The sequence below is a fragment of the Diceros bicornis genome, chromosome 13 (assembly GCF_020826845.1).
Source record: "Diceros bicornis minor isolate mBicDic1 chromosome 13, mDicBic1.mat.cur, whole genome shotgun sequence".
NCBI lineage: Eukaryota > Metazoa > Chordata > Mammalia > Perissodactyla > Rhinocerotidae > Diceros > Diceros bicornis.
Window position 1 is genome coordinate 19675258 of NC_080752.1, and position 19517 is coordinate 19694774.

The following is a 19517-nucleotide window of genomic DNA, read 5'->3' on the forward strand; positions in this document are numbered from 1 at the left end:
TCCGAGGGCATGCTTCTCAGCTTGTCTTTCTTGGACTGGCCTCTGAAGTTTCCTCGAAGCCATGACTGAATCCCTGTTCTCCTCTTGACCAGCATTAAACAGCACTGGGTGTGCTTGAGATAATCATGAAAAGTAGACTTGCATTTCACAAGGCAGTTAAGTTCCACCACATTGACACTCACAAGCTAGAGCCAGTAAATATTGCTTAACTTAATGAATAGGCTCTGGCCCAGCTCTGGTACTCTGAGATGCTCAGGGTGAAGAGGGTTAGACACGGTTGAGTCTGTTTCCTTTTTGTGGGAAAACCACGTGATTAGGTCATTTGTGATAAATCCCTCTGCTGTGCAGAGTTTCCGCAGAGACATTATTTACTTAATTTGATTAAGAGGGAAGAAGCCGTCTGGCATTCCCTTTTGGTGGGCCATATATTCTCATAAGCCCTGAGTGGTTCTGAACCAGAGGTGCTAGAATTGCATCTTCAGGTCATCCCAGGCCTGTAATAAAATAGCTGAGGCAACTGGACTGATTTCTTTTGTGCTGGGAGGTCATTTGCAACAGACAGGGTTTACTATTGTCATTGCTGCTGTTACATTTTGGTTTTCTGAGGCCACCTGATCTGGAAAAGGCATGGGTAAATTCCTTGGCCTGTCTGCAAGGTTCTCCATGAGCTGGCCCCCACTTGTCATTCCACTAGAGCCATTGACATTTGGGGCCAGAGAATTATTTGTTGTGGGGGGCTGTCCTATGCATTGTGGAATATTTTCCAGCATCCCTGGCTTCTATTCTCTAGATACTGGTAGCACCACCCAGTTGTCATAACCAAAACTATATCCAGACATTGCCAAATGTCACCTGGGGGCAAAATTGCCCCCAAAATTGAAACCACTGCACTAGAATCCTGGAGTTTGTATTGTTTGTTGTGTTTTTCCCAGAGGCTCTAACTGTGCTTGACACGGAGTAGGCACTCAATAACAATCTGACGTTGAGTGAATGCAGCATAGAATCCAGTCTTATGTTCCAGTAGGCTCCCTTCTCACGATGTACTCATCCTTATCTATGCCCAACGTTCTTTTTTTTCCTCCCTCTACATCTCAAGTAAGCCCCGGTGGTCTAGTGGTTAAGATTGGGCACTGTCACCACCACTGCCTGGGTTCATTTCCCAGTCAGGGAACCACATCACCCATCTGTTGGTCGTCATGCTGTGGCGGCTGTGTTGCTGTGATGCTGAAAGCTATGCCACTGGTATTTCAAATGCCAGCAGGGTCACCCATGGTGGACAGGTTTCAGCGGAGCTTCCAGACTAAGACAGACAAGGAAGAAAGAACTGGCCACTCAATTCCAAAAAAATTGGCCATGAAAACCCTATGAATAGCAGCAAAGCATTGTCTGATATAGCACCGGAAGGTGAGAGGATGGCGCAAAAAGATTGGGCAATGCTCGTTCTGCTGTACACGGGGTGCTAGAAGTCGGAATCTACTCAATGGCACTAACAACAACTACATCTTAACTATTCCACCTAACATATTTTTCCTCCTCCATCTTGATGTATTAAAAGGCTGTCTTTCCTTCAAGATTCTTTTCAAACACCATCCTAACTAAAGCCATCCCTGATCATGCACATGGAACACATCTCACCATCCCATGGCCTCCCTATGACTTGCTATCTCTGTTTCTTTTCTGGCATCCAACACTGTCTGAGAGAGATAGTACAATCCAGTGGTTAAGAGATCAGGTTCTGAATTGAAATTATAGTTTCATGATTTACTAGCAGAGAAACTGTGGAAAAGTAACCTACCCTCTCTGAGACTAATTCTCCATCTCGAAAATGCAATGCTACCTCAAAGATCTTTTGCAGAGATTAAATGAGACAACATATTCAATGGGCATGGCCAAGCCTCTGGCACATAGGAATAAGTATCTGTTATTATTATTCTCCCTTCTAGAATGAGAGTTCCTTAAAGACAGAGACCAGTTCTTACTCATCTTTTACCCCCAGTATCTAGGTCAATGCCTGTTAAACCATGCATACTCAACATGAACAAATGGATGCATACTGCTGCGTGAACAAATGAAGTTGGCGCTTCAAGCTGGGAAATTCTCCAGGACAGTAGAATAATGGGCTCTGTGATTACTGTGTAAGAGAAGAAGGAATCTAGTCTGAACTCCTCATTTTACAGAGGGAAAAACTGAAGGCCAAGGGGTACAAACAGCTTGTCCGCAGTCACACAAGGTAATAGAGAACTGGAAGTCACGAGCCAGGTCTACCACCTCCATACCCCACAGACCACTTTCCTTGGGAGAAGTCTGGCGGAGTCTCTCTCTCTGCTGTTTGCAAAGTGGTGACAGGGAAACTTGCTTCAGTGTGGGAAAGCTAATTAGAGCTAATTTATTATCTTTCCTCAGAACTAGATGCCGGCTGGAACCTGCTGGAGGTCTGCACTGCACAGAGAAATGTTTTTGATTATATTTACACATCTGATTTGAGAAGTACATGGAAACCTAATCATAACGATAATAACACGCTCACTGGCTCTCAGTACACTATCTTGGCTGCATGATAAGTTTTCCAACGTGCAGCTCGGGTTTCATGTTTTTCATGAAGTCTTCCTAGACATTCTTCTGCTTGATTTGAATCCTCACTGAGGCAGTCAGAGGGAGTAATCCTGCTTTGGAATCAGGCAGACCAGATGACTTTGGGAAAAGTACTTCTCTCTGGGCCTCTCTTTCCTCCTCGGTAAAATGGGGCAGGAGTATCTATCTTGTAGGTTTGATATGAGGATGAAATGTAACACTGTGTGTAAACAGCATGCCCAGTGCCAGTGCATATAGGAGGTGTTCAGTAATTATTAGCTCCCTCAGTACACGGTAGCCTACACCTATGTGTATGTCTAGGCATTTGCTGTAGAAAACTCTGGCCCTTCCTGGGAGTGTTGACCCAACTTCAGCCTCAATTCCACACTCTGCACTTGGGGCTGAAAAGAGCTCTGGGTCCAGCATAATGGGGAGATGCTTGGACTATAGCTCAGGGGCCATTTTGTAGGAGGCAGATGGTGGAAGCATTGGGACGTGATGGAAAGACCATGGGCTTAGGCATTAAACAGACTTGTGTTTGATTCTCGGCTCTGGCACCTTCCAACTGTAGGACCTTGGGAAATTCATTTAACTTCCCTGAGCTTGGTTTTCTCATCTGCAATATGGACAAGAGTCCCTACGTCACATGGCTATTGTGAAAATGAGTTTACATCATGCACATAAAGTGGGACATCACATAGTAAGATCAAAACCACTGAGTATGAGGCCGAGCCTGCTTCCAGACCCTGGTAGGTACTCGGCACTCACTCAGTGAATGTGCTGAATGAGTAAATGGCTTGGATGGAGCTCCTGAGAATCTGCAATGTCCCGGGAAAGGAAAAGGAACACTGGATTGGGAGACAGAACCATATTTGCTTACATTCCAACTTTGCCAACTGAGCAAACCCCTATTCTCCCAAGTTTCAGTCTTCTCATCTACAAAAGGGAGATCCTAATGAAGACAAGAGTTGTATTGGTGAAAAGGACTTATAAACTGTAAAGTGGAATCTCATGATATTTCATACAGCATTTAGCATAGCACCTGCAAAGAGTAAACCATTCAGTAGATGGCTGACAATGCCACTAACAGATACTTAGACAGCACCGATGAAGTGCCAGTCATGGGGATGCCATCGTAAATGAGACACACCCTGCCTTCTTGGAGGAGCCGCAGCAACACTGCCCCCTTCTCCTCATCATCACTGATGGAGGGATTGGAAAGGTCAGGGTCTGCAGTCGAGATCTAGTGTCTGATGACAGAAATGGCATATGTGTGAAATACACGTTTGTGTGTATACTTGTCTATGCTTTACATGCCCTTATTTGCCCTCCGTTTTAGGATTTTTTTTTTCATTGTATAATAACTTTTCACTTTTTTTTTCCCCTTTTTGGTTGCCAGGGGACCTGTCTCTAAATATGGTTTCATCACTTAAGCATTCTTCTTATTTCTTGTGGCCTTAGAAAGCATATACCAATACTCGGTTAGAATTTTGTAGATAATGAGGAACAGACTCAGAGGTGAGAGCCTGAGGGCTCTTCCAAGAGAAAAATATATGAGTATCAATGGGTGAAATTATTGATATCTATTTTGCCTGCTTACTACCCATTAACACCCACCCAGATCTATTCTCTTCTACTAATGCTGTGGCAGTCTGCTCCTTCTTGGCTCCTGATGAACCATGCCTCCTGCATTTACACCCCTGCTTAGTCCCCTCCACTCCTGAATCTGGGCTGGCTCTGTGACTCTAACCAATAGAATGTGGTAGAAATGATGCTGTGCCAGTCCTAGGTATGCCTTTGGAAGGCGAGGTACTACACGAATGTATTAATCATTCAATTCTCACTACATCCCTCAGAAATAAACACAATTATCTAAGAGCTAATAATAGTTTCCTAGGTGTCAGGTACTGTTTTAAATGCTTCGATTGAATTGATTTATTTAATTCTCACATCAACTTTATGAGGCAAATGCTATTATTATACCCATTTTACAGCTGGGAAAACCAAACACAGAGAAATTAAATGTCTTTCCTAAGATCACATAGCTAGTAAGCTTAGAGCTGAGTTATTTAAACTCAGACCATCTGACTCTAGAACTCACATATTAATCACTATATGGATCTTTAGAGAGATTAAGTGTTTTGCCCAAAGTTGCATGGAGACCATGGCAAGGCTGGGATTAAATCAGGTCTTGTTGACTCCAAAGTCTGACCTTTCTGGGCTACAAACATCTAAAAGGCTGTTCTGGATCTGTCAGGCACTTCATCTGAACCCAAAGGCAACTTCTACGGAAATAAAAACACACAGCTTGCAGCCAATGGTCATCTTATCAGAATTTCATAGAATCCTTCTCTGGTTTCCTTTTCCATATCTAGAAATGTAGTGATAGGTGTGTGTTTGTGTTTGTGTGTGTGTGTGCTCGCGCACACACATATAAGACTACATATGGGAGGGAAATCACTCCTAGATCCCTTCCTGCCTCTGACTTAAGATGTAAGTTTATTTGTTCATTTCACCAACATCAAAGTGTAGGGGTTACAGAACACGTGCTCATCCAGTCAACAGGATTGCATCAACTGCCTTCAGTGTTAACTCTCTTCTAGGCACTGTGGCTACAATGGTGAGCAAAGAGCAGGCAGACTGCTCTCAGGGCCCTCACAGCAAGTCCATGCAGGATCCAATCAGGCTCTGCTGTTTGCGGGGGTGGGACCTGGGGCAGGTGTTGCAAATTCTCTAAGCCTTGGTTTCTCATCTGTAACCTGGAGTTAATAATAGTATCTATATCATAATATACATTATAAAATTCTGTAATGATAGAAAAATAAAATAAAATAAGTGAAAGGCTTAGCCGAATGTCAAGTACAGATGGCAACTAGACACTTTAAAAGTTCTCATCATTATTATTAATAGTTAAGTAATAGTAATAACAACAGTGACAGCAGTGTAGTAGATACCAGGCACTGTGCTAGGTTCTCAGAATGCAGCAGGAAATAAGGCCTGTTCCTCACCTTCGAGGGGCGCGCAGTCCTAGTCAGGAGGATAAAGGTGTAAGTGGATAGCTAAGACTTGGGGCTGTAGGCGCTGTAGCAGAGGGGTACGCTCATGTTGGAGCACAGAGGAAGGACGGATTGATTCCTTGCTGATGGGAGTGCCGATAAGGAGACGGTTGGGGAAGTTCCACAGAGGAGGAGTATTTGAACCTGGCCTTGGTGTTTGGAAAGGAGCTGGGTAAGGAGAAATGCGAGAAGGGAACTATGAAAAGGGAACTTGAAGCAGAGAAAAAAAAGGCTGAGCTAATGCATGGTGATGTGATTGTGCTTGGATGGTTTCCAATGAGGAAACATTTTCTGGGAGATGGGGTCTCGAGTGCGTGGTTAGAGAATAGGACGCCAGACCTGGTAGGAGATAAGCCTGGAAAGGTATCTGAAGCCAGATCATGGAGGATCTAATGTCAGGCTAAGGAGGTGAGCTTTATCATATAAACAGGCAGCAGGAATTGATTGAAAAAATAACCCTAATATCAATGGATTGATTGATCAATAGATAACTATAAAGATTTATGAACATATATATGCACATAGAGAGAGAGAGAGTTTACAGATAGGTGTATGTATAAAGCTATCTCTGACTATCTTTATTCTGGTTTATTCTTCTTTGTTCAAAAATAAGTAGGGTGGGAACAGGGTCCACTTGCTCTTTGCTCACCATTGTAGCCACAGCACCTAGCTCAGTAACACTAAAGGCACTTGATAAAATCTTGTTGAATGGATGAATGAATGGGCTATACACACTGTACTTTGACATTTGCTGAATGAACAAATGAACTTGCCTCTTGAATGTGGAAATAGGTGGGTGGTTTCATAAAGCAGGTGGCATTTAATCTTGGCATTATAGATGGGTACAATTTAGCCTTGCAGAAATGGGCCATTCCTGGTGGTGGGAACACATGTACAGAGAAAATGTCACTGCCCAGTGATGAAGAGCACAGCCTCTGGAGTCAGAGTTCAAGTCCTAGCTCTGCCATTTAACAGCTGGGGACCCTGGGGCATGTCCCTTAATTCTCTGTATTTCAGTCTCCTCATCTGTAAAATGGGGACAATAAGAGTACTTAACTTTCAGCATTATTGTAAAGATGTAAGGTGCTTACCACAATGGCTAGCACATGATAAGCTCTACGTAAATGTTTCCTATAATTATTAATATTTTTGATGAACTCTCTAGAGTCCTACCACACATAAATAGGTTCTTTCTTCATATATTATATCTGAACAGTCTACAAGAGTCTCTTTGACACAAATCTCTTCGGTACTGATGAAGACCAGAGAGCTTGGGAGTCGCTTCTGAAGATATGAGCGAATGACTAAACAAAGGGGAATGAAGAGAAAAAGAACACAACCAGTGCCAGGATTCAGAGGGATTGTTGCAAGATATTAATGAGCAGAGAGCAGAGAGATCTGGAGAAACATGTCAAAGCTTTCTGAGAGAGTGAGAGCAATACCTGGGGAACGCCAAAAAGGGAGATGACAAAGGAGGAAAGACAGCTCCCTGCAGGCCTGGACCAAATGCGACACAGAATAAGCAACGAGGCCAGAGGAAAGCAGTGTGTCTTGTTAAGTTCCTTTGTGAGGCTTTAAATCAGCAGTGGCTTCCTGGCAGGGTGAGGCAGGGCTCCAACCATTACAGGTTACCCAGAAGCCACCAGAGAAAAATGGAGAAGGAAAGCCTTGAAGAATGAGCATGATCTCCAATGTGATGTGGTTACCATAGAGACCACGCTCAACGGGAGCCAGGAAGGGCAGTGCCTGTCCTCAGAGCAGTTAACAAGCTATTAGACCAAACATGAAGATGCCAGCAGGTGAGTAGAATGAAGCCTCTACATCACAGCTGTCTGCTTGCTAAGATCAAACATGGGAAGAAACAGCCATAAATCAGCCAGGCCACTGCAGCCATTGAGTCAAGTTCAGAGGAGCACGACAGGATTTCTAACCTGCGAGTCAAAGCCCAGGGGCCACATCCAAAGGTACATGCTCAAAAGAGTGATGCTCACGTTTCCCCAGACTGGCCTGAGAATTTGAACAAGATTAAAACAAAACAAAACAGCAACACCAACAAACATAAAGACAGAACTAAGAACGTGAGAAAGACTGGCTCAGAAAAGTACAGGAAGGCAGTAAATAAAGGAAGATTTCACAACATGCTGCCCAACATTCAGTCAAAACTGAAGATACAGCCTGGCTTTGTAGGGAGCAGAAGTATCTGCTTAGTTTAGGAAGACAGAGCCAGGGTTTGAACCAGGTCTTTCTCAGAGTAGGTACCTTGGTTCTACTGGGCTGTCTCTTCAGGAGAGCACCCAAAGGAGGTGAGCCGACATGTAAGTACACACTTTAGGTATGAGCTCTACTCCAAACACGGAAAATAATGTACCCAGGTGACCATTCATTGTGCGCTGACACCTGCCCTCTACAGGGTGCAAGGCCCCTCGGTCCACCCCGCCTTCTACGAGTATGTCTACCAGCACGGGGGGGCTTCACACCCAAGGTCCTTCTGTCTAGTCTTGACTACCTGGAGCCCACCTTCTGCCTCCCCTCATACCTGGGCTATACTTAAAACAGCACATCTTCCTGTCTCTGCACACGCTGCTTCCTCAGCCCCAAATGCCCTTTACCTTCTTTTCAACTTCTACTTCTCTTCAAATCTCTCCTTGAGGGCCATCTCATTCATTCATTCACTCCTTCTTTCATTCAACAAGAGCTAAGTACCCACCAAGTACACGGGATACCTTCTGTGAGTCTTTCTTCAGTGCTTCCACAACAAAACATATCACATGAGGCCAGGTTTATTGATGTGTCTGTTGAGCTCATTAGATTTTAGACTCCTTGAGGGCAGATTGTGTCTCACTCACAGTCTAGCATAGTTTCTAGAATTGAGCACGTAGCAGCTATTCAATAAATATTTATTAAACGATGAATAAAAGAATAAATGAATGAATTGCATTTATAATTCTATCCAGGTTGCTATATTTTGAAGGGAATTCTCCAAGCCATCAAGTCAGCCTGGGATAAAATGTTTTTGTGCACATTACCTAATAAAAAGAGCTCTAGGTCAATTGGAAAATTTAAAGTCAATATGAAATTGATCCTCATCAGCAATTTCTCCACCAAATGTATAGACAAAAGGACATTTCTGAAACATATGTATTAGTGTTGCATTTTCTGCCCCAGAGACTCAGCGATCGTTGTCACCTCCAAGTCCAGCCCTCATTAATTAATGGGGCGCCCAGCGTAACCAGCAAGAGGCTTCTGGGCAGCATAAATCAGAGACCAGCCTAGAACCTGGGGGAGCCTCTGAGCTGCAAACAGAGTAATTTCCTTTTATGCTCTTTTCTCTTAGAAGTCACAGAACACTATTTAAATTAAGCTGAAGACCTTTAGGCTGAATTTCAAGGACACTCCAGGATCATCAGAAAATCTGTCCTCTTCAACTGTGCAGGGAAAGAGGGTACAGACAACCAAAATAACACATCCGATAGCACCTTCTCAGGAACTCCCCTCCCATTTTTGCTCAGTTTAGCAGCCACAGAAATAAAGACGTGCCCAGGAGGGGGGATAAGCAGTCAGCAGAGGAGAAAAACAAAACTCTCCTTGCTGGAGGAAACAGGAGACAATGAAATAGCCAGATGTCTCGGTGTAACAAGGCTTGGGCACAATATCTGCCACATGTATGTCTGCATCACTTGGGGTGATGGCTGTGATGAGCTGTTGAGATTGGCTTCAGATGGAATTGGGAAAATGATGCAAAACTTCTTGCTTAAGCAGCAGGGATGGTGATATGGACTGCACGTTTGTGTCCCTCCCAAATTTGTACGTTGAAATCCTAATCCCCAGTGTGATGGTTTTAGGAGGTGGAGCCTTTGGGAGGTGATTAGGTCATGAGGGTGGAGCCCTCAAGAATGGGATTAGGGCCCTTATAAGAAGAGGCAGGAGAGCTGGCTTCCTCTCCTTGCTCTCTGCCTTGTGAGGCTACAAGATGGCCACCTACAAACCAGGAAGTGGGCTCTCCCCAGACACTGGATCTGCCAGCACTTGGATCTTGGGTGCAGCCTCCAGAACTGCGAGGAATAAATGTCTGTTGTTTAAGCCACCAGTCTATGGTATTTTGTTCTAGCAGCTTGAGCTGACCACGATGGATGTGAAGTCACAGCTTCCGGGGCTGACTCCCCCCGTCCTTTGATTCTGTACAGTGCAGGGTCACAGCTCGAGTGCCCCCTTGCCCAGAATCATTGGGTGAGAACCTATAGTCTCTTTGCCTTTGAATATTTGTCTTAGAACATTTCATTTAGGATGCTTCAACTTTCTCCTGGTTGATATGCAGGCTGGACACGGAGCAGGCCTTGATTGTCTGGATACCAAGCTGAATATGCCAAGAAAAGATGGGGGACACTTCCCAGGATGAACAGCCCCAAATTCCAGGTGAGGGTCACTGCGACAGAGACTCCTCCAGGCTGAAGCTCCAGGTGGTACTAGTGATGGTTCTGTGGGGGTAGAGATGGAGGTGGGAGATGAAGGCTGGAGAGGATTATCAAAAGTTAAAAAGAGGAAGGGGCTTTATCCCAAAGTGTGCCCCTTTGAGCTTAGTGGAGGTGCCAGCCTTTAGCTTCCACAGTGTTACAGATAAACTGCCCCAAGTTTCTGTGAGCCAGGCTGGAGTCTGTCTCTCCTGTTTCCCTGGATGCTAAAAGGATCACGGCTAAGAGAAGGTGTTGATCAATACTGTCAATAACACCGCATCACAATTCCATCCTTACCTTGTTTTCTAGTTATTCTATGAACCTTGTGTTCATAGGTCTAACTGTTGAAGCCCCTCATATTTTGACTCGTGGGCCCCACTTGGTAAAATATATACATATGTCAAATATTTGAAAATATGATCACATTTAATACCACAACAATACTATAAAGAAGGTGGTATTATTTCTCTTCTAAATGTGAGGTTCAGAGTGGTTAAAATGCATGCCCAAACCACACAGCTAGTGAGCAGTAGAGCCAGGACTTGAACCCACGGCCCTAATCTTGAATTTTTAAATCACTTCAGTTTTCTCATTTTGAAAGCCAGTTAAACTTGAGATTTTGCTCTCTGGCCCAGTTGAGGAAATTGCTGTGGGTCCCCCAAGTCTGCATAAATCCTGCCTTTATGATGGCCTCTGGGCTCCAGCCCGCTGTTCCCCCACTGGACTCGACACAGTTCCAGAACAGGCTTGCACACACCCTTCAGCTGTTCCCGCCTGAGATGCTTGTGATAATTCCCCCCCACCTTAGTCAGTCCTGGCCCAAAGCTATTCCTCTTTCCACTTCGCTTTTAAAAAATTTTTAATTGATTTATTTTTTATATTTACAAAAGCTAGGCATACTCATCATAATATCAGATTTAGAAGAAAAAATAGAAAGAGGGAAATAAAGGCCCCCCCTTCCTACTACGCAGAGAAATTCACTCCTAATACCTTAATGCATTGTCTGCAGCCTTTTTAGGTGCCTATGTCTGCACCTCTAAACATACGTTTGCAGCAAAATTGGAATCGTGTTGCATCTAAGTTCTGAAGCTTACCTTCATGTCCATATGCCATTAAAAATATTAAAAATTGTTTAGAAACATGTTTTCTTTAATGACTACATTATTTGAATGTGAAAAATTTCAGTGAAACATTTTTCTCGTATTTGGAAATTTAGGTTGTTTGCCTTTTTCAAACTCGCAAGTAATGTGTAAATAAATGTGTTTGTTTAAAAATCTTTGTAATTTCTATTTTTAGGATAAAATATTGGAAGAGGGATTCTGGAGTCAAAAGTTAAGAAGTCATTTCAGGCTTTTCCAGATAATTTATATTAATTAAATTCTCTTCCATTCTGACAGGAAGATCATTTTCCCTGGAAGGTCCCCTCAAAGTGGTAGTGAAGGGCAATTTCTTGCATTTGTTTGACTAGGACCTGAGTTTAAGGGAACATGTCAGGAGAAGATTTTGTGTTTATCTCAGCTGTTTCATTTTTATCCTGGGCCCATAGCTAAGCTACATTTCCCAGTCCCCTTCTAGTTAAGTTAGGGAATATGCCTGAATTTTGGCCGATGAAATATGGGTGGAAGGGATGTACACCACTTCCAGAAATGGCCCCTAAAAATCTCCCAAGGGTGATCTTCCTCTCTCTTTTCCCCTCCTTCAGAGAACTTAGAGGCCATAGGCTGAAGATGATGGTGACATACATAAGATAGAAAAAAATCTGTGTCCCTGAGTGATTGCATTAAGTACAACAATATACTTTTATTGTGTTAAACCTTAGGTTAGGAGGAATTGGTGGTTAAGGCAGCCAGCATTACTTATCCTAACTAATACAAGGAGTATCTGATTTACTCAGCAGTCCCCAAACCAAAACGCCTCAGCCGGTTCTTTGTGTTTCCAGCCATGAACCTGCCTTTGAAAAGCATAGCTTTTCCCAGAGGCATATGGGACCTGTAGCCCCTAGCATCCAACATAGTGTTCAGCACACAGTAGGGCTTACCTGAGTGTGGGCTCACGTGTGTTTATGGAATGAATGAAACCATACAAGAGCCTCATGATTCCAACCTGCTGACACTTAAGCAAGGTCCACTCTGCCATCTGAAGTGGATCATTGGCTGGCCTCTGCCCTCTGCTGCGCGTTAAGTGCTTCACCCGCAGAACAAGCCCATCAACTATACATGGCATCTGTACATTACCTCCCCACAAGAAGAGCCCAATGCTGGGGACCACCCTTCAGAACAGAGGCTGCTGTGCAGAGGAAAGTGGTGTTTCCCAACACAGTTGTTCTCTTCTCCTGCTGACGCTAATTACAGTTTGCTAAACGCAAACTGGGGAAACATCTCGCCCACCCAAAAAAGGGCCAGAAACGGGCCCATTGTCTTCATAGCAACCTGCGAGCAGAAAGCTGTTCCTCTTTCTAAGTCTCTTATCTTTTGTTTTCCCAGTACATTTGGTAAACACAGAGAGGTATGCTCATAGAAAAGGTGAGGTTGAAACTGCAAATCTTCCCAACCTCAGGACCTTTCTTTCTGTTGCTTGCTCTGATGGAGAGCTGGAGCATGAAGTGGAGGCATGCAGAAGACACCGTCTGGCTGGCAGGGAGTTTAATTACACATATGTCAGCACTATGGTGGCAGTCTGGGAATGCAATTACACAACTAATTATATTGAACCAACAAACTTGAGCTTCCTTGAAGGGCCCCGCCCATGAGACCACCATATTGTCATTTTGCCACCCAATCATTCCTTTCTTCCGTTTTAGCATCACTTGTTGAATCTTCTCCCCCGTTAAAATCCTCCTCCTCCTTCCAGGATATCATCAAGCCTCACCACCTCAGTGCAGCCTTCCCTGGTTTATCCCAGCCCTCCCCATCCGAATGAATCCACCTTCCTCTCTGTTATCACGACACGGAGCACGGGCCTCTGTTACACAACATTCAGTGCCTGGGCCTCAGTTGTCAAATCTGGAAAATCAGACTGATGGGTCTCTAGCTTCAAAATTTTATTCTTTGAATTCTTAGGAATAATAACCAAATGGCTTAAAGGTATTATAGTCTAGTGGACAGATTGTGGCTGTGGCACCAGAAGAAGAATTTGAGTGTCAACTCAGCTGCTTCTAGCTGACTGACCTGGACAGAACTTATCATGTCTTCAGGCCTCAGTTTTGTGATCTGTAAAATGGGAGTAGTGCTGATACTACTTCACAATGCTGCAGAGGAGTTAAAATTAGGCTGTGAAGTGAACGCATGTTATAAATAAATAAGGAAGTATGGTGTTTGTATTAGTTATACTAATGAAAAGCCCTGCGTGAATCTCTCCCTACTCTAAGGGTTACTACACCACGGCTGGATTAAACATCTAAAAACATACATGTCAGATTCTCAGATTCATGACTAAGAATCTCCACGGTCTCTTTGTCTGTAGAATAAAGATCTTTCATTAAAAATCCAGGAACCTTAACGTTAACAGTCACAAGAGCTTTGGCAACACTTTAGTGGGTACCATTTTGTGTTAAGCATTTGCTAGATATTTGCCACATGAACAGAATGAAAGAATTAGACAGGCTTAGGGTCAAGTCCCAGATTTGCAAATGAATATTTACGTGATCTTGAGAAAATTGCTTCACTTTTTGAATCTTAGTTTCCCTGTCTATAAGTCAGCTGTGATGGTGCCTACTATAAGGATTGTTGTGAAAATTAAAACGTGACGACCCACATAAAGCATGCAGACACGATACCTGACACAGCAGGCTCGCAACAAAAATTAGTCCCTTTCTCCTACTTTCCCTTCCCTTTGAGCACTGAGATTCTAGAATTCCACAACATCAAACATGCATACAGATAGAAGGATGGTAGATGATGGGTGGCCTCCAGGGGAGTGATGTCAGAGAAAGATTTTACCAGAATCGCCATTCCAACATCACAATCGGGCCCCGGTATGAGCCTTTCGCCCACTGTGCTCATCAACACAATATTTTACAGTGAGCATTTATTTTTTTTACAAAAAGAAAGATTATTCTCAATGATGCATGTGATAAATATTCTGACTTTAAACCTTTTAGAAATAGTAAAGGTTTTACAGCTCAATGTTTGACAGACTTGATTAATCCCTTCCACACAGAAATATTCAGGAGGGTAGCTACAGTTGAGTGTTAAAGCTCCAAGAGTGTTCTTTGATAAAGGTACAGAAAAGGTAAAGAGCTTTTAAAAAGAGAGAATGCGAAGGTGCAGAAGGCTGCACGGTATGGAGGAGAGTTGGAAGCTGGGGTGGGGTGAGGCAGGGGGAACAGTGCTTTAAAATCTCTCTCCTTTGGGGGAGTTTTCAAATGAAAGGCACACATCCAGCCTGACCACAGGACATTAGTCTAAGAATTTTCTTCTCTGCTGGGGTCCAAAATGGATGATGTGGGGGTGGGGGATGGGGGGTAGGGCAGATCAATGGCCATAGAACCAGAGAGGAATGAAATGGAGTGTACCATCGCCCCTGCTCGTGGTCCTGGCCTATTCACCAGCCTCCTGCCTACTCTTTCAGTCACCAGGCCTATTTTCTTTCCTATTTCCAGTTCTCTCCAATCCCTAAAGGGGGTTTCATCTCCTCTAAAGAACAGGAAATATGTCTTGGCTATTTTTTTTCCCTCAGCTCCTACCCTAGATTTGTATATAATAAGTGCTGAATAAACATTTGTTAAGTGGATAGAGTTGGTGTTTAATAATAGAGTTGGTGTTTAATAAATCCTTGATGAAATGGCATAATGACGTTAAGTGGGTCCAAACCTCTACTAAGAATGATGCTTTAAAAATTACTAACAGATTCCACCTCCTTTCAATTCCCACTCTACAAAAGAAAATAGAGTTTAGAAACTAAGCCACTGAGACTTCCAAGTAAATCCTCATCCAACAAACACTTATTGAGCACTTCTGCCATCCTAGATGAGCTGGACATGGTTCCTCGCTCAGCCACATTGCCTGGTGAAGGAGACTTGTCGCCATCGTGAGAGGTGCTATGAGTGAAGTGTCTATGGGAAAACAGGTGGGGAGGTACCCCAAACCCAGTGTTTTTGTTTATGGGGGATGTTACAATGAAAAGGTTTTGAGAATGAGTGGCAGGCACTTAAGTTGAACACTGAGGGACAATGCAAAGGGATGCTATGGAAGGATGCATACTCCCCCACATCGTGTATGCAGTTTTGATCTGTGAATTTCCATTTAAACTCCAAATGGAACACTTGCTCTGCTAATCAACCTCCGACACAAAATCTTGAAGTGTCAGCCCACTCTGCTCTGAGGTTTTCTTTGACACCCAGGTCAATCTCCAACCTCAACCCCTATTCTATTTTTATGGAAGCATTTTCCCAACATGGAACACCAACACATTTGCCACAAGATATTATGGGGGCAAAGGTGTAATTCAATTATGTGACTTAATCTATTCAAATGGCTAATGTACAAGGATCTCAGGATGCTATCCAGCTTTCAACTGAGGGAGAATAATTGTTCCATAATTTCTTAATTCTCCCACAAGACAGTTTAAATTAAAGGATGTCAATTTGCAAAGCCAGACTGCATTGTATTCTTAAATTGGGCCTGAAATAGCCACAAGATGAAGGGTAATAAGGCAGAGAGCAGACCCCAGAGTGCCTGGTGCTGTGCAAAATTGTTTAATACGGTCCGACCCTTTAATCTTCATATCTATTGATGCAGAAAGCAGCATATTTCTGTCACTTATGATAAGAAACATTACTTTTTAAATTCCTTGGTGAGGCCTGCAGATATTAGGCAGCCAAGATAGCAGGAATCTCTATTTCTGTGTCTGTGAACATTTCTTTTTTCCCTTAAATTGGTTTTATTCTAATCCATTTAGTCTCCAATCTAAGTCAGAGACAAGTAACCCTGAGTGGAACCACACAGGAGGAGAACAAAGGCTGTGCCTTTCAGTTCTCAGATTCTACTGGCTACCCCCTCCTTGAAGAAGTCAGTGATTAAACAAATAATGAACCCGAGAGAATTAACTATAGGCCAGGCAGTTAGTTCCAGAAAGGAGGAGAATTGGAACAGCTTTGAGAGAAATAAAATCGTGCTCAGAAGAGAAGGGTGCAGTGGGGGAAGGGGATGATTCGAAGTATTTCCATAAAAGAGTCAAGCATTTTACTCACGCGTGTCCTAGAAAATGGTTTGGTCAATGTGTCCAGGCTGAGAGGGGGTGACGCTGGGGAAAGGGGGGTCCCCAGGGTCTAGATCGAAGAAATGGGATGATGTTTTCCCAAGATTGCCAGGTCCACGAGTCAGGAATCGTCATCGAGAGAGACCAAGGACATAACTGCAATGAAAAAAGCATATGTGAATTTTGAAAGCAAAACAATGAAGAAGAAAGGAGGATAGAGGACAAAGTTGTTGTCACAGTGGAGTTTGGAGTGAGTGGCTCAGGATGAAGCGTCATTCTAAGGTGTTTGTGGTGCATGTAGGCGGGCCTGGGGCGCAGAGCCCCTTAGGAATTGTGCCAGCCTAACACAATGGAGTTTGTCAGTGTCTCCGTGCCCCGCACTGTGCTAGACTATGTGGAGGGTACAAAGCATAAAACACTCATGAATCTTTATTTTAAAAATTTGGACTCGGTTATACATACACAGGCTAAAATTCGAAAGGTACAAATCATACATTTTTTACTTGTGTGAATCCATCTGTAGGATAAATACCTAGAAGTGGAATTATTAGGTAAAGAAAACATATCTTTTCAATTTTGATATATCGTCATATTACCGTTCACAAAGGCTGTACGGTTTTACACTCTCTTCAGCAATGTATGAAAAGACAACTTTCCCACGCCCTCACCAACAGAGGCAATCACAGTTCTTTATTTGGAGAGACATGAGATATAAGGCACAATAATGACAATCATAGTGCTAATATTTAAGAAATGATCATAGCATTTTAAGCACAGTTTTTAGTCTTTATATGTATTAATCCATTTATTCCTAATGGTAACCCACTGATGTAGGTACTACTATTATCGTAATTAAACAGGTAAGGAAACAGAAACAGAGAACTAAAGAATCCTGTTCATGACCACAGCTGTGAAGGGCAGAGCTGGGATTCTAGCCCTGGCACCAGGCAGCTCTTCAAAGCCAAACTCTTAACCATCAGCTCTTATTCCTGGTGGTGGGACGTTATCTGTGGTATGTGCTGTAACAGGTACACATAAATAGGCAACATGAGGGGGTGTGTGTGTATAGGAAATCAAAGAGAGAGACCAGTTCTTTCCATCTTAATGAAAGTAGACACAAGCTATTAACTGGGAAAATGTTGGGCTATAGTGATTGATAAGCAGAATTCTAAGAACACATTGATACATTTTTCTTACTTTTTTTCCCTACTTCTTTCATTAGAAAAAATATTCTATAAATATTCATGATGTGTTAGAAAGGCCAGCACTATGAAAATGGAAGTGTGGTGTGGTCAAACAAGCATGACACCATAGAGAACACAGACCTGGGTTCAAGTCCGAGTTCTACCACTCTTCAGCTGGATGACCTTACGCAAGTTACGTAACTTCTCTGCACCTCATTTCCTTCATATGGAAAAAATGAGCCTATAACCCCAGGAAAATTTTTATGATGGCTAAATAATACAAAATATAGACAATGCCAATCGTTCACAAAACATCATTAGTTGTAAACAATTTCTACCCACTGATTTGATCTTACTGTCCCAGCTTCTCTTTACAGACCCTTTGCTTACTTCAAATTAGTCTATTTACTTTTCTTAAACATGATGGAATGTTCTGGTCTGCTTGCATTTCTGCATTCCATTCTCTGTTGCTGAAATAATCACCTGGTCTCTAAGTCCTGTCTATAGGAATTCTACCATTAAGCCACCACCTCCACAAAGTGTACCTTGACCAACGCCCTCATGGGCAACTACCCCTAAGTGGTTTGAATTCCTAAGCATTATTGAATTCCTAAGTATTACTGGCCTCTACTACTTTTAAGACATTAATCTTCATAATACCAGCAGTTAACAAGTATTTTACTATGTACCAGGCACTGTTCTAAGCACTTTATATCTCATTTAATCCTCTCCACATGTGATAGGGACTGTTCTTATCCCCACTTAGACATAGTCATGAATATCAGCCACTATTTGCACGTTTTATCTGTGGATCTGAACTAAAGGATCTAGAAGGCAAAGGGGCCAGGAGCATAATATTTAAACTTGTAGGCTCTAGAGTCAGAGAACCCGGGTTCCAGCCTCAGTCCTGATCCTACTCTCTGTGAGGTATTTGGCAAGTTATTGAATCTCTCCAGGCATCGATTTTAATTTGTAAAAGGGGATGCTGATACTACCTACTTCAAAGAGTGGTTATAAGGCTTAATTGAGTTTGCAAATGTAAGAATTTGAAACAGTGTGTGGCAAATGGTGAGCACTTGAATGTTAGCTTATATTCTGATTATGTAAACAGCATATAGTAGGCTTCCAACGAAAGGCTTGCTTCACAAGTTTGCGTTCACTATTCCCTCTGCCTGAATTGCCTTTTCCCACTGCCATCTATCGTTTCACTGCCAACTTGAAGAACTCAAGGCGTAGGTCTCCAGGATCTCGCTGTAGCACCTCCTGCTCCACAAAGCCTTCCTCGAAGGCCCCCTCTCCAGGGAGAGCTCCCTCCATCGCCCCTCGTTGTTACCTCGTGCCCAGTTCACTTGTAGCCCTCATCTCACTGGGATGCAATTCCGGCTCAGAACTATGAGCTCCCTGAAGACGGGGACTACGTCTTAATTATTTTAACCCCTAATACTTAGCACACTACTGGCATAAGCTGGATGTTCACTAAGTGTCTATTAAAGGAATAAATAGATGAAATAAAAATAAATACCCAAATGATAAGAGAGGAAAGTTACCAATTCTTAACTCACTGCTATATAATTCACTGAAAAGTCATTCAATCTCCCAATCAAAGCATAGAAAAGAAACTCTATTAAAACTAAATGTTTCATAAAAATAGATGAGAGGGTTCTGTAAGGGACCCACGGCATGCCTATCAGCTGCATATTCACTGGCCACGCTGTCAAGCTATTGATGCTTTACTGATAGACATTGCAAAATGATAGATTCACCAGCAATTCGTAAATGCAAGACATTAATAGACACATTGGCTGCTCAGATATAAGCAGAGCATTATGGAAGGAAAATAATAATTAACTCATAAGCAGAGGGGCAGTAAATATTCTATTAAAAGGGGAAAAAAAATCCCAAATGAATATAATCTCCTTCCATTACATTATGAGTATTAAAATTAATGGTGTTGGTTTTTCTGTGGTTTGGATAGTCATTGTATTTAACAAGCCGAAGTTAACTTCACAAGGAAAAAGAAATAAATTAAATGTGCCGGTGTCTCAGAAAACTTCATT

At 42.8% G+C, this 19517-nt stretch overlaps 1 long non-coding RNA gene across 2 annotated transcripts in view; it reads right to left on the reverse strand.

Moving 5' to 3' along the window:
- Positions 1-19517, reverse strand: part of LOC131412664 (uncharacterized) — a 266566-nt gene that overhangs the window by 177364 nt on the left and 69685 nt on the right. For both annotated transcript variants that reach the window (XR_009221824.1, XR_009221825.1), the window contains one exon: positions 16269-16432. This is a non-coding gene — a long non-coding RNA (uncharacterized LOC131412664). The remainder of the gene's footprint in view (positions 1-16268; positions 16433-19517) is intronic.